Below are 19,348 nucleotides of genomic sequence, written 5' to 3'. Positions count from 1 at the left end.
TTGTGGGTAAGTCGGAACAAGAATCTGTTATTTGCATTTTTATGGAGCATGGCTGATACTTGCTACATCTCCTGTAAACCACTGGGTTCTGTAACAGACACATTCTGGAACCCAATGTTTGGCACATAGTTTCAACTCCGCGTTTCTTGAATAAATGGATACTGGAGGTCAGAATTCTGAGCTGTTTTTTTTTTTTTTGAGCTGTTTTAAATCAACTCCCTGGCAGTGAGGTTTTAGGTTTTGATGTCTTTCAGAAGGCTAAGAAATTTAAAGCAAAATGCTATACAAAGGATTAAAAGCCAAGCTTGGCGATCCAGTGGGTTTAGCTAGTCTTTGGTTCAATCTCATTGCCACTTTTTACCTCATCACAATGTACTGGATGGAGTGCTCCATCCAGACATTGTCTCCAGTTTTGAAGTTTTTCTTATGTCTTAATGTGGCACAATGGTTGAAGCAGATTAATACAACTGTATAAGAATATCAACAATTAAATAAAAGATGTTTAAACATACCCCTTATGAAATTCATGAAACTTCAGAGGTAGATTTTGAGGACTGACAACAGTAGAAGTTTGTATAGTATGGCACATGGTGTGCTGTAGGGAAACGCTTTTGTACAGGCTTCAAACTGAAATCGCCTTTGAATAGTTGGTTAATAAAAAGTGACTCAGGAAACCTGAAATGGAAAAACAAGTGAATAATACACATTTTTTAAAGAATGAGTAGCAATGTGTACTTCTCAGTCTTTTTAAAATGTGCTCATGTCCTTATTCTAAAGAACAGTATATCCTGCATTTTTATAGTGTATAATTTGAATATCAATGTAGAAAGTCTTTGTAATAAATAAAATAAAATATGAAAATTGAGGCTGATAGGCCATAACTGAGGATATAACTAAACATGCAATTCAGTAGGCCTTCCATATGATAGCACGTACAATATTTTCCCAAGGCCTAACACATATGCTGAGAGTGCGCAATACTGTAGAGTACAAGTCAGTCAGTTTTGTGATTGCATTGGGTAGCATGAAAATTATGGAAACTGAATGGAGTTTAATGTGGCTACTTGTTCTTCTGCATGAAAGAAAAAACATGTTCCTGTTAGATCTCTCTCGTGGAAGAAACACCTCGGACCTTGGCTTAGCACAAGAAAGAATGCACTCCTAAGCCTGGATTGTGATCCAAGTGAGTTTTAGGAAAGATAGAAGAAGTTTCAGGTTTACACAGGCTCTCTCAGGGCCCCTCACTGCTGCACAGCCTGCCCAGTAGTAGCTGCTCAAGAGACGAAAGAAGTCACATGGTGGGATCCAGATGCTGCCTTTTCAATTCCTTCTCTGGGAGGCGTGGCTGATGATACTGGCTGACCCCATTGGCTGAATTGAATTCACCTGTCCCAGATGGGCCCATCAAGGTGTAATGCCCACCTAGGAGTACCACCCCTTTCTGGCCAGAAACTTGAACTTCTGAGCATGCTTAATGGACACCCCAGTCCCTATGCTAGCTCCCTAACATGTCCCCCCTGAAGAGGAATTGACCCACATCTTTGGGGTACTGGGCAACAACATCTCTAGCTACCTGCTGTTGGCAAAAGGGGAAAAGTGGGATTTTGGGTCCACACCCTTCCTACTCTGTCGGAAGGGGTTGTCCATTGAGGTCCCAGGATGGATAAGGTTGAGGTGGTCCAGGAGCTGCTGGTCCTGAAGCTGGCACACTTGGTTCAGAGACCTTGGTAACCTGAGAACTTCTGAAAAAAGAAACAAGTGAGCAGTTTAGGTAAGACGTGTAAGGTTGTAAGGGGGCCACGCCCTTGGAGGTGGGTTAGTGTCACAGGAAATAAATTTTTAAAAATCTTAGGACTGACAGGCATGGGTGTTTGTTCACTGAAAACACAGGCACCGGGGTGAAAGCATTCACTGGCTTATAGACTGGGAGGGGCCTGAGGTAGAGTTCTCTGTGGAACACTCATCTGCCCTGGGGTGGCGATGAAATACCATCCTAAGACCCTCCAATGGCTCACAGGAGTACTTGTCTGTGGCCTTTGCCTCAGAGGGGTCTGATTGTGACGGTTTCCAGGGTTTCACCCATGAATGGAGGATCCAAGCACTGCCCTGGAACTGATGGCTGAGTTTACTTTGGCCCCACAGAACTGTAGATTGAGTAGGGTCAAAGAAGGTCGGTGACTTAGATGAGTGGTGTCGTGGAAGGCTTTCACATCATGACTTTCCACTGTAACCTTTGTGTTAAGAGGAGCTTCTTGTCTTTCTCCCATCATCCATCAGGGTGAGGGCAGAATTCCTGAGTCTCCTCTTACTGTTTCTTCTGGCGAGTAATCTGGAAGAGGAAGTTGGTTTGGGGGAATTAGGGCATGTATGAATGCTGAGGGGCTGGTGCCCAGGGCTGCCTGTCTGGCGGCCCCGTCAGCAGCTCGGTTGCCCACAGCGACTTCCAAGTCGCCCTTCTGGTGCTTTCACCAGTGCACTATCCCCATGTCAGCTGGTTTTTGGACTGCTTCCAAGAGTGCCTCGATCTGGCTTCCATACTTAATGGGGTTTCCCTGAGTGGTGAGATAGCTTCTTTCCTGCCAGGTAGAAGAGTGGACATGGAGAACCAGAAACCCATATTTGGAGTCAGTAAATAATGTTAATTTCTTCCTCTCTGCTAGTACCAGGCCCCAAGTGAAGGTTATGAAGTTCATCCAGCTGGGCTGAAGTTCCCCAAGGACAGGGGATTAGCTTCAATGACTTGGTCGAGGGAGACAGTGGCATAACCTACCTGTGCACTCCCTCAGTCACAAAGCTGCTTCCATCTGAGAAACAGACACAATTCTGCTACCGCTGGTGGTTGGTCTTTGAATTCTGGTGGAGGTGAGTTATAATTAGACAGCAGCTCAATGCAGAATGAAGAGGTGTAGTGTCCTCCCCAGAGTCAGAGAGCAACGTAGCTGGATTGAATGTGCTACAAGTCTGTACGTACTAAACCTATAAATGTATGTAAATATATCTATTTCCCCATCCACATATATAAATACATTTACATATGTACGTGCCTGTATTTGGATCTCTACAAATGCCCTTTGCCTCCTAGTTCTTTCCTCTATTTCCTCTTACTTTCCTCTTGTCCCACTATCATGCTCAGCCTTCATTTGGGTTTCAGTAATTCCTCTCAGTTACATTGCTCTTAATCAAGCCCTACCAAGCCTCCTACACCCTCCTCGCCATCAATTTTGGATCACTTGTTGTTCCCTTTCCCCTGGGTTTGTTAACACCACTTCCTTTCCCCCCAGCTCCCCCTCTTCCATGTAGCCCCTCAAACTGTCATCCTGTTGTTCTCTCTTCTAGCTTGTTTGTCTTGCCTAATCCATCCAGATAGACATGCAGAGATAAAAATATGCACAAACACAAAACAGAGCACAAGGCAACAATAGAAAATAAAACAATAGCTACAACAACAAAAACCAATGACCCCCCCCCAAAAAAAAGCCTATAAATAGTTCAAGGCCTTTTTGTTGTCCTTTATGAGAGTTTTCCAGTCGAGTCTGATGGGGTGCCACGTCCTGGTCTCACAGTCTATTTTTGGTGTTCCCTGGGGACTTCATTGCGATACTCTGCTTACTGCTCTGGTGCACGCCCCAGCCTCTCGCCTTGGTGTGGTGGAGTCAGGGCGGGCACAATTCCCTCTGTGTGTCTCCTGTCCCCCATGGTGCTATGGGTCAGTGAGAAACGTCATGTCTTGTGGTGGGGCTGGCCCTATGGTCCTCTCTGTATTGTCTGCTCTGAGCAGAAATACTGTCTTCAGGGCTTGGTGGGCCACGATGTGATTCACTCTTTCTTCCCTCCTCGTTTGCTTATGTGTGCCCTGATCAGACACGTCCCCCTCTTTGAGCTGTTACTTCCGTGCCATCCTCGGAAATGAATTCTTTTGGGGGACTATCCACTTAGTTGGTCATGGGGCCGGCCCCTCAGGCCTCTCTATTGGTTCCCTGCTTCATGCCAGCAAGCTGTGTTCTTGTCTTGGAGCAGCAGGTAGAAGTCTGACCACTCTTTCCCTGTGGAGATAGAAACAACACCCTCCCCTTGGGTGGGTTAGTGCCCTGTTCCTCCAGCTACCCGTCTTTTTTTCCCCCGACCATTTTAGTTGGTTACCCTTTATATCCCTGGGTTTAGTCTGGTCCCTGCCATATTACTTAGACCTCACCCCAGGAATATATGTACACGGTACCATTTTTTCTTTTGCCTCTTTTGGATTTTTTTAAGTTTACCTCAGCGGACTCATGTTGTACTTGTCCTTTTTGCTTGACTTGTTTCTCTTAGCATAATTTCCTCCACTTCTTCCCATGTGGCTTGCTTCCTCATGTACAGTAAATTTCTCTTAAAATGAAAGCACAAATGCTTTTTTACTTTGGCTAAAAGGACAAAACAAGTGCATAATGAACTGTAAATTTTAGTGTATTTAGGAGTATTTAGAGCTCACTGTAAGGTTTAACTATGTGTTTTTCATACATTTCCTATGAACTTGTCTCTGGCAGCACATATTCAGGGTTTCTGACCTTCTGAGTATAAAGACTACATCAGGTTCACATTAACTGGCACATGTTTTGTTTTTTGGAGAGATTTGCAACATGAGGGAAGGCTAGAATATTTCCTAAAAATGCACACCGTGAGCACTACCATTAGGCAGAAGTTTGCATTTTTTAAATGCTAATATTATTTTTCTTTTAACATGATAGAATTCATAAATGTTAGTAACAGTACTAATTTTTAAAAATATATGTATCGTTAAAAGGAAATTGCCACAATCTTTCCAACATGCATTGTCATGTGTCCACATGGGAACTGGAAAGTATGAATATGGAGGAATGGGTAACTATGCTAGCCTTCTGCCTATTGGGGGGATTATTAGATTTTTCAAATGTGTAGGCTTGTATCTGTAAACCTAGTTGACTTGTAGCTGTGTCCAGATTCTCTGTGCTAGGCTTTCTACAGAGAAGAGAACATGGTACTGACTGACAATGCCATCTCTGGCACTTCAATTGTGGTCTAGTGCTTTGGGTAAGATGCGCCTCTGTTAGTTCTGCCGTATTTTCCTTCATGCTAGCACACTGTGGGATGAGGGAGGGAACCAGTGTGTGTGGCCCCCTCAGCAGGAGCCACTCCTGCAGGCCCACAGGTGGGCCGAGGCCTGCCGGGGAAAGGTGTCAGCCAGAGGTCCATTCCAGGGACCAAGGCTGCCACTCAAAGGACCCCTACTAGGTGGCAGTGTTTAAGGGGAGAGGAGTGTATTGAAAAATAAAATAAACATCTTGTTTTTATTCAATAGACTACTAAAAATGGTGTTTAGGATTGTTTTCATCCACATTATAGCTGGTCTCTTCCAGTTTAATTATTTTAGGCCCTTGCTCCCCCACCAACTCCCCACTCCATCATCTCATGAATTTTCAGTCTATCCTTTAAAATTCAGCAGGCTGCAACAACACGGCTCATTTACTCTGCTTTATTTTATTTACTACTTAAAGGTAAAATGTATAAAATCACTTAATAATTTTAAATTCACTTGCTATTATTTAAAGAGCTGCTAAATAAGACAATAACCTTCCTTCACACAAACACTAAAAAATAAGTTATCGATAAAAATAAGGCAATAAAAAGATTTCAAAAGAAAATGGCAGTCTGATGGTCTCAATTCATTTCCGCACAGCTGGTATATATAGTACATAGCCTGTGCAGGCATTCTAGAATATTTTCTCAAGGATTTGCTTCATCGTTAGCTTATGCTACCAGTATGAGCTTCATTAGTAATGGATACATCTGTACACTGCTTCTCTTCCACATGGAAATAGTAGTAGCTCTGTTCCCCAAAATTATGTCTTCCAAAGATATGCCTGTGTTTTAAACTAAATACTGAAGGAGGAATGGCAAAATCCTTCCTTAGCACCAATCTCTGAATCTGTATGATGTATATTAACTTTCTCTCTCACACATACATACCCAAACTTGTGACGTGCTGTATACTAAACTGAGTAGATTATATGTGCAGAGGATTTGGTTAAAAGAATTCACTGAGTTTGCCCACATGAGTAGAAGAAAAGATGAGTACCGGATCTGGCAAAGGATGAAGGAAGTCTGCAGAATTACCTGAGGAAGAGTCAATGGCTAATTATCAAAACCTGCCACCATAGACCCGGGTGATTCTCCTTGCTAAAATGAAACAAATCGCAAGGAGAAGAGGAGAGAGGGGAAGGGGAACAAGGAGAAGGGGAAACACGACATAGAGAATAGGTTTCAGTGCCACAGCTGGGTCAGCATGCAGCAGTGAAGAGAATCCACCCTGGATGTCCTGAGAAATGAACGGCACAGGCCAGGTAAAGCTTAGACCCATGCATGGCAGAGAGTCAGTGCTCCTCAAACACAAAGTATAAGTGATAGGCCTGCGTAAATAGGTTAATCACTTACAGAGGGCTGAAGAAAACAACTGATTTCAGAAGCAATTATCTTAGTTTTTCCTGGGCTCTCCCTCTCACTGCCCTGCAGTCCATGCTGACTCATAGTGACCCCCTGTGGATTTCTGCGGCTGTTACTATTTATGGGAGTAGAAAGCCCAGTTTTTCTCTGAGGAGCTGCTGGTGGTTTCGAACTGTCTACTACACAGATCACAGCCCAATGCTAGCCACTGCATCACCAGGGCTCCTTACATAGGGCTAGACAGACTTAATTTTTTCTTTTTAAATATTAGAATTGTGCATTTATATGGCCATTGTGGAAAAGTAAATGACACCGAAGTACATAGAGTAAAATAAATTATCTATACATCTTTCTTGGTATAATTCCATAATTGTCACATCTAGCTATGTCACAACTTTGATCTTCACGCTGTATGATTTTTTTCAAAGTTGACCTTTTAAAACTATCTTTATACCTACCTACCTACTTGTTTATCAACCCACCCATTTCTCTATCTACCTTCTTTGAGGAATCAAATAGTTTAAGAATAACTTTTAAAAATCCAGTTTAAGATCTTCTAAAGTTCCTCATTTTAAAATTTTCTGTTATTGACCTGCTAATGTTTTGCTAACACTTTACACAAATGTGGGAAGTGTTCTGACAGTGTGTCAACAAAGTGTCAAATGCAGTGAGAGAAAAGCTAAGAATTGGAATCATAGTGTCACAAAGTGTGAAAACGGAAAGGAACCTTAGACCCCTTCACATTGGAAATGATAGAGCTGAAGCCCAGGAGTGTTAAGTGATTTGTTGAAGGTCACACACAGATCTAGTAAGGACCATGGAGTAGAACTGGGGTCCCCTGGCTCCCAGACCTATTCCCTTTAAAGATTGAGTTTGCTCCTAACTATATTAATTGTTTTGTTCTGAACAAACAAAACAGATTGTAGAAAAGGTAGGACACAGATATTTTTGGAATCTGAATCTTTTTGAAAGGTCAACCCACCTCTCATTAGAGCCTTCTATCTCCAATCATTTACATAAGCATTATTTCTACCTGAGAGTTGGGATATTAATTTCCTAACCTTGAAAAACAGAATTTATATTTTAAATGACTACATTCACTTTTCATTTAAAAATTAATTTTCATTGAACAAATCATTTAAAAAAAGTCTTCCTTAGATTCCTGCCTTTAAAATAAACATTCTTTCCTTTGCCACACCGAAACTTGAAAGTCATGTTAATAGGAGCTATCCCCCAAAATACAGACACATCTATACACTTCTGTATAACCAGAGAGACATGTTACATTTGAGACATGTGAAGGATTACCAAGTATTTCAGTATATTATTTCTTAGCATGCTTGCAAGTTAGTTTGCTGTATGTTCTTTAAAAATTCATAGATTAGAAAGCAGGAAGTTTTAGTATTCCACAATGAAAACTTAAAATTTGTTTTTTTATACTCTGAAACATGTTCCCTTTCAATATACAAATATGCAATTAATAATAGACTACTGTAGACCCTTATTTAAACAAGACGATTTTAGCATATGGAGTGGGATGGCCCTGTAATGTTTCCTATAATGATTATAGGTGCGGACTGCCAGGTCATTTCATCCATGGAGCCACTGAGTGGATTTGAACGGCTGATCTTTCAGTTAGCAGCCAAGAGCTTTAAACATTGCTCCAACAGGGGTTCTCAGCGCTGACATAAAGGACCGATGGAACCAATCTGTTCTATACAGTCCTTTGTAGTGAGGAAAAACACACTATATTAGAAAGTTCAAACTTAGAATAATATTTTCAGTATTTTAACTTTAACATTTTAAGTTCAAAATCTACTTGAAACTAAAAAGTAAATTTAATTCCATCAAAACAAATATTTTAAAAATCATTTTTGGGGTGCTACTACAATCCATCCATCCATCCACTGTGTCAAGCACATTAGTACATTTGTTGCCATCGTCATTCTCAAAACATTTGCCTTCTACTTGAGCCCTTAGCATCAGTTCCTCAAAAACATAGATATTTTAAAGTAGGTTTTATCTATGTATATAAAGAGAATGCATTTCACATATAATCTCAAGATATCAATCATGCATTAGATTTTCTTCAATTTTATCTCTTCACCTATTGCCATCATTTGGTGCTTGATCTTATCTCCTTTAGCTAGATAAAATACTAATCAAATGAAAACGATAAGTCCTGGTGCTTGGAAAATTTCCAGATTAAAAATCAGAAGATCTACTCTCTACCTTAGGCAAGTCCATTAACTTTCACTGTGTCTTTAACCAAATCAGTTCTCTGAAACTTACTTTAGTCCTTTGTAAAAAGAAAATGTTAGTCCACACGGTCAACAAAGCCTTCTAATATTGCACATGCCCATGATAAATAACTCATTTTTTGTAGATTAATTTCATTATTTCAACATTGTATTCTAGTACATATATGTCACGTATGTGAAAGATCCAAAGATGAAAGCTTCACATAGCACCCATATATGAACATAAACACAGTGTCTATAATACTTGGGATTTCCTAAGGTTCTATCAGAATAGGTGCCCTTTCCAGTGCAAAGGAATAAAAGTAATCTACACATCGTTAAAATAAATTTAGGATCCTTGGTGGCTTAGTGATTACACTAAGCTTGTTGCCATTTGAAATCACCAGAGACTCCATGGGAGAAAGATCACCAGGCTTTTCTTTTTATCATTTTATTGGGGGATAGGAAGCATTAAAGAACTAGAGGAAAGTTGTGTGTTTCATCGGTGTTATATGGCACCCTGACTGGCTCTTTTCCTTGTGACCCTCTGTAAGGAGATGTCCAACTGTCTACAGATGGGGTTTGGGTCTCCACTCTGCACTTGCCCTCATTCACAATATGATTTTTTTGTTTTGTTCTGAGTCTTTGATGCCCGATACTTTATCCCATCGATGTCTCATGATCACACAGGCTGGTATGCTTCTTCCATGTGACCTTTATTGCTTCTCAGCTAGATGGCCACTTGTTTATCTTCAAGCTTTTAAGACAACAGATGCTATATCTTTTGATAGCGGGGCACCATCAGCTTTCTTCACCACATTTGCTTATATACCCGCTTTGTCTTCAGTGATCGTGCCAGGAAGGTGAGCATCATGGGATGCCAGGTTATTAGAACAAAGTGTTCTTGCATTGAGGGAGTACTTGAGTGGAGGCCCAATTTCCATCTGCTACCTTAATATTTAATATATAAATATATGTTCATAGATATATTTCCTTATTGTTATATTTAGATATATTTACATATGTACAGGCCTCTATTTAGACCTCTATAAATGTCCTTTGCCTCCAAGTTTCTCCCTCTATTTCCTTTTACTTCCCTCTTGTCCCACTACTATGTTTGGCCTTCATTCGTGTTTCAGTAATTCCTCTCCTTTATACTGCCCTTGATCAAGCCTTACCAGAAATCCTATGCCTGCCTCACCATTGATTTTACATCGCTTGTTGTTCCCTTGTCCCTGGATTTGTTAATATCCACTTCATTTTCCTCACCTCCCCCTCTCCTCTGTCCTCCCAGAATCATCAGTCCTGTTGTTTTCTCCTCTGGATAGTTTATCCTGCCTATCTTATCTAGATAGACATACAGAAACAATAATAAGCACAAAAACAATAGAGACCAAAACAACAAAATAAAATAAAACATCAATGAAACATCAACAAAAAAATAAGTGTATAAATAGTTCCAGGTCTGTTTGTTGACCTTTAGGAGTTTTTTCCAGTCAAGTCTGATGGGGTGCCATATTCTGTCCCCAAAGTCTACTTTTGGTATTCCTCAGGGACTTCAGTGCTTTGATCCTCTTGCTGCTCTGTTGCACACCTGTAGTGTTTTACGTGGAAGACCAGGCTTTCTACTCCAGTAATATGTTACAGTCTCAGAAACTCACAGGGGCAGTTCTGCCCTGTCTTTTAGGGTTGCTATGAGTTGGCATCGACTTGATGGCAGTGAGTTTTTTTTCTTGTTTTGATTTTATGTTAAACTTGTTCTGAATATAGTTCCTGAGTTGCAAATTTATTCAATTAAGCATGTTTGTTGAAATAAGACCCTGATTTGGATGAGGTATTGGCATTGAAATTCAGGGGGTTGAAGGTATTATTGAGGCAGGGCAAGGCAGTTAGATGGAGGTTTAGATTTACAGAGTCCAGGAGAACATCTTGCACTACATTTCTGAGAACCCTCACTAATTGTGGTGAAGTAGACAATAAATACAAGGCTGGCCACGCTGCCTAGTACAGTTTTTTTCCTCTTAAAACCCCCAAACAAATTCTCTACCATGATGTTGATGCCAACTCATAGCCACCCTGTAGGGCAAATTGCAAGTGCCCCTGTGATTTTCCAATTTTTTTTACAGGAGTAGAAAGTTCAGTTTTTCTCCCTTGGAGCAAATGGTGTTTTCAAACTGCTCAATGGCTGACCAGGTAACCACTATGCAAACAGGACTCCCTTTCTTCCTTCTAAGAATCTCTCAATACATTTTTCTTATGATGCCCCATGTCTTCTAAAAGTAAATCTTTCTCTTGCTAAGAGTCCAATCCAGTGACAATATCTCGAAATGATAGGCATGTTTCATTCTTGAAACATGTGGACTGATGTTTTGATAAGCACTAGTAATATTTATAACCATGCTAATGTATTTAGTAATACTAAGACTCATCAGCAAATTCATGTACATAGTTTAAGTACTTTTGTGATTCTATATATCTTTAAGAACTAATTAAATTCCTTTCACATATTTTTCCTTGATATTACATAGCAATATGACTTGAAATTAGCTACAGGTTTTGATTTTTAAATCAATGTATATAGCACCCTTTTCTGAGCTCAGAACACAAAAATTATTTCTGATATTTCAGTTTTTATTTTAACATTTACTAGTTGATTAAAATTTTCTAGCTAGGTTAATGTGGACAGAGAGGTATATTTTGAATTGACTTGATGGCATTGGGCAATAGATATAGTTGTTGGAAGTATACATAAATAACACATATATATACATAATTTGAATATAAGATCTATAAACAATGAAAATATTAGATTTACTTTATATAGTACACAAAATGCCAAAAATAAATGATCATTCTGAAAATGGAACCATTATTGTCTTTATAAAGAGAAAGGATTTATTTCTTTTAATTATAGTATTATTTTCTATGAAAATATATTCCCCGAGTCTCTTGGCACTGCTAATAGAATTGTAGCTCTGGTTTCGTATGAGTACTTCCTTATAAATAGTTCCTCTTTTAGAATAATACAATCAATGACCAAACCCCCAAAGAACCAGTGCCGTCCGGTTGATCCTAACTCATAATAACCATATGTAGGTTTTCGGAGACTGCACACTTTTAGAGGAATAGAAAGCCCCGTTTTTCTGCTCAAGAGTGGCTGGTAGGTATGAAAGGTGGACCTTGAGGTGAGCTGCCTAAGATGTAGCTTACTATACACCAGCAATAGTCATAGGATATTCAAAGTACAATAGGATGTTCAAAAAGAAAGTGAAAAATAAATTAACTCTGTAAAAGTGAGCAAAGGGCTAAATGACAATTGAGTATACTAAAAGATGATTTGGGATTTAGCAGTATTTGCTTAAGAAAGAAGGACAGTGCTCAATGAATTTAAAAAATTTTCCATGCAAATGTAGCTTTAGGGACTTGATAAAATGTGCTGTTATTTGTAGTGTATCATAAAATAAATTATCTGAGATAACTCACAGTTACAGATTTTTCATGAGTTGGACACTGAAAATAGCTTCCCCCACTGCAATCCCTACTTCCATGACTGTCAGTGTTACCTAGGAAGCATGGCAATGTCCACTGGAAGTGATTGTGTTCTGGAGTTTTCTATTATAGACTTAGCAATGAAGCTTTCTGCAGCTTACTGCTGCTGTTTGCAGGTTGGCTGGATTACAGAATCCCAGCTTCTGACTTCTTCGTGAGTCCTGGAGGACGAACATGTGCTGGTTATTCTTCATTTACGTTTTCCTCTTTGTATCAGGAGGTAATACAGATATCTTATTCCATAGTTCAAGCACATCAAGCATTATTATGTAATGGCTACCACAATCAGATTCAAAACATTCTTTCTTCTTGCACACTGTGATATCATCTTCCCTTTACATTCACAGTAGTGAGGTTGAGCTTTCTAAACCACAACCATGAAACATCTCCTCGATTAAAAGCAGCAAGAACAAAAAAGTTAAACCAAACCGATGTTTTTATGGAATACAAGCAGGATGGTCCAGATCTATCATCTGCTATCCATGTTCTTCCTAGAAATACCTTACATGTCTTTTTACATCATTCTCAATGCCTATATAGTCAAACAAAGCTGATCCCAAATACAACTCAGTGCATTGTTTGCATCTCAGTATAAATTCTGTTTAAAATGTCTCTTCTGTAAGGATCAGAACCAGATAAGTCCTATCCAAGAGACTATGATTTAATTCCAAAATGAATCATCTATTTCTCTTCCTTTCAGTGTGCAGGACTTATTCTGAGTTACAGCATTTTGTAGCAGAAAGACTGATGTAGATTAAGGTTGGATCCCAGCCCTACTATCTGCCAGTTGCAGAAGAGTACTTAAGTGACTTAACCTTTCTGTTTCTTCATCACTTAAACCGGAATGAAAATGCTTACCTACACTGAGTTGCCTACCTAAATTTGTATATCTTTAACGATTCCCTCTCTTCCAGTATCAGATTATAAACTTACTGATGCAGAGATGTTATCTGTTTTAGTAATTGACTTCAATTCTCAGCATGTACATTGATATCTGGTACATGGTAGGAACTCTATCACATTTATAGCATCAACAAATGGTGTGGTGGTTAAAGCCATAAACTTCTAACTAAAAGGTTGTCCATTTGAACCCACCTGCCACTCTGTGGGAGAAAGATGTCGCAGTCTGCTTCCGTAAAGTTTACATAAAGATTATGCTATGGGGTGGTTTTGCTCTTTCCTATCAGATAATTAAGCATCAGAATTGACTCGAATCAATTTTAGTTTTGGCTTAGTCTCAAAGTCTTTGCTGGTGGATGAACATAAAACAACATTGGACACTCAGAACACACAACACACACAACACTTCACACTACACACAACACTGAAGACAAAATAGGTGCATAAGCAAATGTGGTAAAGAAAGCTTATGCTGCCCAGCTCTCAAAAGATATAGCATCTGGGGACTTAAAGACTCAAAGATAAACAAGCGGCCATCTAGCTCAGAAGCAGCAAAGGCCACATAGAAGGAGCACAGCAGGCTGTGTGATCACGAGGTGTCAATGGGACAAGGCATCAGGCTTCAAAGACTCAGAACAATAAATCATATCAATGTGAATGAGCAGGAGTGCTAAGTGGAGACCCCTATACCATGTGTAGACAATTGGACACACCCTTACAGAATTGTAACAAGGAAGACACAAGCCAGTTAGGGTGCAATATAGCACCAATGAAACATACAACTTTCCTTTAGTTCTTTAATGTTTCATTCCCCACCCCCACTATCATGACCCCAGCTCTACCTTATACATCTTGCTAGACCACAGCATGTATCAGGTAGAGATAAAACCTGGAACCACAGGGAATCCAGGACAGATAAATGCCTCAGGACTAATAATGAGAATAGAGATACCAAAAGGGGAAGGGGAAGGTGGAGGGAGAAATGGGGAACAGATCACAGTGATCTACATAAAAGCTCTTCCTGGGGGACGGACAACAGAAAAGTGGGCGACGGGAGACAACGGCCAATGTAAGACATGAGGAAAATGATAAATTATCAAGAGTTCATGAGGGACGGAGGGTGCGGGAGAAAAATGAGGAGCTAATATCAGGGGCTCAAGTAGAAAGAGAAATTTATTCTGAAAATGATGGCAACATATGTACAAATGTGCTTGACCCAATGGATGGATGGATGGATGGATAGATGGATGGATGGAAGAATGGATTGTGATAAGTGCTATAACTGCCCCCAATTAAAAAAAATTATAAAAAACACACAACACAAACAACACACACACACCTTACAGATCATACAGAACACCTACAAACCACACACAGCACACATACACATCCCATAAGCATACTAAACACATGGCACAACACACTCATGCCACATGCACAACACCGATAAACAATACTTAACACAATAGACAACACGGCACACAGAACACGTACACAACACAACACACACCAGAAAATATGATTGACACATAAACACAATCATACTCAACACACATACACAACATAACACAACATAGAACACTCAGAACACACAGCATATCACATCACACACAACCTACAAAACAAAAAACACTGCTCACAGCACACACAAATACACATCCACTACACACACAACATATTCCACATTCAAACCAAACTCATCACACACATACTACATATAGCACAATATACACTACCCAAATCACACACGGTACACAAAGAAAACACACAACAAACACACTACACAACATAAGCACAACTCACACAGTACAAATTCACAACACAACACAAACACTACACACAACAGAATCAACACATACACACAACACACAGAACACACAAACAACGTAAATTAAACACTCAACAGACATAACAAACATATCACATAGAACACAAAAACACCACACACACTACATAAAACACATGACACAAACACAACCCACATATTACACAAACAGAACACACACAATATAATGACCACACACAAACACAGAGCACAATTACACCTTACAAACAAAACCATACACAACATAACATATCACACAGACATCACATTGAGCACTGAACACAAAACACAGGACACATAAAACACAGATGCATTCAAACCAAACACAAACAACACACTTGCACAACACATCCCACAACATAATGCACACAATACACACAACACACATCACACATCACACACAAACAACACAGAACACACAACACATGCATGCAACACAACACACATACACCACACAACACACTCATGACACCTGACACACACAGCTCTCACAATATACGCAGAACACACATCCACATCATATAAAATAAAACACAGCACACAAAACGTACACCTATAACATAAGCACACATCATGACACAAAACACATACATAACACACACAAACTAATCAACATGGAAACACAACACATACCCCACACACTACACACAACACCTACATATCATATAACACAACTTACACAACACAAGGAACACATAAAATACAAGGCACCACACAAGCACAATACACAATACACATAACACAGAACACACTCCACAAAACACACACCACAAGCACATCTCACAAACATACCCATACACAACACAGCAGACAAGACACGGAAAACAAACAGAAAACACAGCTCACTGTTCATACTGAAAACACAAATACCATACACAAAATATAAAACACACAGATTAAAGTATACACACAACACATACACCACACGCATGAAACACACATGCAAACAAACACACACCAAACACGCCCACTCATGCCAAACACAAGAAACCACGCAACAGTACTCCAGCAGGGCTTCTGTAAGTATATATTCTTAGGGTGAGATGTAGGTAGTATGGCAGTGGCCAACCCCAATCCAGGAATACATATGGAAGCCAACTAGACAGGAGGGGAAAAGAAAGAGGGAACAAAGACATGGGTAGTGGGAGAAGAGGGCACTAACCCAGCCAAGGGGAGGGGATTGTTTAAATATTCAAAAGATAGGGAGAGAGGGACCATGCTTCAACCTGGCATGCCAAGACATGAATACAACCTACCAGCATGTAGGAGGGAACCAATCGAGAGGTCTGAGGTGCCAGCCCCAATCCCAGCCACGTGCCCCCCTCCAACCCCAGAAGAATTCAATTCAGAGGACAGCACTGAAGCTACAGCTCAAGCAGAGGGGCCCATCTGATCAGAGCAAAGCAAGAGGGAAGGAGAGAGTGGAAAAACTACTAGGCACCAAGCCCTGAGGAGATAGTCCTGTTTAGAGCAGCTAATGCACAGAGGACCATAGGGCTGGCCTCACACGGCGACGCACACATGATGTCCCTCATTGATCCATAGCACTACAGGAGGGTGCAACACTGGAGCCACAGTACAGGAATTGTGCCTGATCTGACCCCATCACACTGGCGCAAAACACTAAGGGCGTGAAACAGAGCAGCAAGGGGAGCAAAGCAATGAAATCCCTGGGGAATCCCCAAAATAGACTTTGGGCCCATGGCGTGGAACCCCATCAGACTTGACTGGATAACATTCCTAAAGGTCAACAAACAGACCTGGAACTATTTAAAGGCCTTTCTTTTTTTTGTCTTGTTTTTGTTGTTGGTTTGTTATTTTCTTTCCTTTTGTCCTTTGTTTTGCTCTGTATTTTGTGCTAATTATTTACTGCAGGTCTATCTAGATAAGATAGGCAGGATAAACAATCCAGAGGAGAAAACAATGGGACCAATAGTTTTGGGGGTACATGGGAAAGGGGGAGGCAGAAGAAAGGAAGGGCGTGTCAACCAATCCAGGGACAAGGAAATGATTAGTGATCTAAAATCGATGGTGAGGAGAGTACATGATGCCTGCTGGGGAGTGATCAAGGGCATTGTAGCAGAGAGGAATTTCAGAAACCCAAATGAAGGCTGAACATGATAGTAGGACAAGAGGAAAGTAAAAGGAGCTACAGGAACTAGGAGGCAAAGGACATTTATAGAGGTGTACATACAGGCATGTACTTATTGATATATAATGATAGGGGAATAGATCTATTTACATATGTTTATATGTTAAGTCTTAAGGTAGCAGATGGACATCAGCCTCGACTCAAGTACTGCCTCAACACAAGAACACTTTGTTCTAATACTCTGGCACTTTGTGATGCTCACCTTCCCTACACGATCCTGGAAGAGGAAATGGGTGCATAAGCAAATGTGGTGAAGAAAGCTGATGGTGCCCATCTATCAAAAGATATAGCATGTGATGCCTTGAAGGTTTGAAGACAAACAAGCAGCCATCTAGCTGAGAAGCAACAAATCCCACATGGAAGAAGCACAGCAGCCTGTGTGATCACAAGGTGTTGATGGAATCAGGTGTCAGCCATCAAAGACCCAGAACAACAACTTATGTCCAGGTGCATGAGGGGGAGCAGGGAGTGGAGACTCAAAGCCCATCTGTAGACAATTGGACATCCCCTTACAGAAAGGAAAAAAGGAAAAGATGAGCCAGCCAGAGTGCAGCATAGCACTGATGAACCATACAACTTTCCTCTAGTTCTTTAATACTGCCTCCCCACCCTCACTATCATGACCCCAATTTTACCTTACAAATCCAGCTATACTTCAGCATGTACCCAGGTACAGGTAAACCGGGAAACACAGGACATCCAAGACAGATAAATCTCTAAGGACCAATAATGAGAATAGTGATACCAAGAGGGTAAGGGGAAGTTGGGGGGAGAAAGCAGAAACAGATCACAATGATCTACATATAGCCCCCTCCTAGGAGGATGGACAACAGAAAAGCGGGAGAAGGGAGACAGTAGTTAGTGTAAGACCTACAAAAAACCATGACAAATTATCAAGAGTTCATAACGATGGTGGATGTGAAGGAGGGGGAATGAGAAGCTGATATCAAGGGTTCAAGTTGAAAGAAAATGATGACAAATTTGCTTGACACAATGGATGTATGTAAAAAGAATAATTTATAAATTATCAAGGGGGGGAAGAGGAGGGAGGTGGAAAATGGCTCAAGCAGAAAGAAAATGTCCTGGGAAAGATGATGAACACATATGTGCAGATGTGTTTGACACAACGGATATGTGTATAGATTGTGATAAGATCGTTTAGAGCCCCCAATGAAGTAAAATAAAAAGAGTAATTTTCTTAAAAACATGCAGGCACAGTTCTAATCTGTACTATTGGGTCACTATGGGTAGATGGCAGTTAGTGTGAAGTCTGGAGTTGAAACCTTGGTACAAGGCCGAGGAGGCCAGAGCTCCTGCAAGGGATGGCGGAGACTCCTTACTTTCAGGATTTTTAAGCACTGCTTAATAGCTTTCTTCCCAAAACAGACCTCCACTCCCGCACTACTATCTAAATATTGAAACAGCAGTGGGTGGTGCCCAGCTACCACTACCAGTAATATGCCTTTTATTAGAGCCTAGTCTTACCGAACAAAGATTCTGTAAAAGAATGCTGCTCAGGCCAGGGAACCAGGCCGCAGGGGTCACCATGAACCACTTCATCCCCATCCAGAACCAGGTGGGCAAGACCCGCCTGACCACATGATACATGCAATCTGATGACCAGCAAGCAGAAACTGATCGAAGAGTTGCATGCCACGGCCTCCGGCCAAGACGTCAAGCACATTAACGTTGTGAAGTCCCAGAACTAGAAGATCACCTACTGATGTCAATGACAACACCCTGGCCTACCTGGAGGCCAGCGGCAACTGAGTGGAGGATTCCAATGAGCATTTCCCCAAAATCTGTGAGGTAGACCTGGTGGTGTTCAGCTTCTATAAGGCTTACTGGGTCATGGACCAGATAGATGCTCCTGGCCAGGGACATCTGAGAGAAAAGCCAGACCAAGGCACTGAAGGAGCTGCTTATGCTGCAGTTACAGCAGTGAAAGTGGGGGGGGGGGCAACCTCATCAGGAGCCCATCTTCCTTGCTGCCACCACAAACTCCACCTGGGCATCCCTCTCTATTCCCTTATTCAAGCCTGGGGCCCACCCCAGCCACTCCTCCTCCCAGCTGCCCAGGGGGAAGGGACCCAGCTGGGTCTGGAGCACTAGGGAGGACAGACACCCTATTCCCCTCTGGGCTCCCAAGGGGAGCAGAGGCCCCTTCCAGTTTACTGAGTCATCATGCAGAAGTCCTGTGGTGTTGTGCATCTGTGTGCGTGTAGC

General features: G+C 41.0%; 1 pseudogene; it reads left to right on the top strand.

The window, feature by feature from the left end:
- Positions 1–18,668: 18,668 nt before the first annotated feature.
- On the top strand, positions 18,669–19,067 carry LOC142434639 (AP-2 complex subunit sigma pseudogene; annotated as a pseudogene).
- The last annotated feature ends 281 nt before the right edge of the window (positions 19,068–19,348 follow it).

This window comes from Tenrec ecaudatus, chromosome X (genome assembly GCF_050624435.1).
Source record: "Tenrec ecaudatus isolate mTenEca1 chromosome X, mTenEca1.hap1, whole genome shotgun sequence".
NCBI lineage: Eukaryota > Metazoa > Chordata > Mammalia > Afrosoricida > Tenrecidae > Tenrec > Tenrec ecaudatus.
Note: the sequence above shows the minus strand (reverse complement) of the source record. Positions and strands in the feature narration are given on the sequence as shown.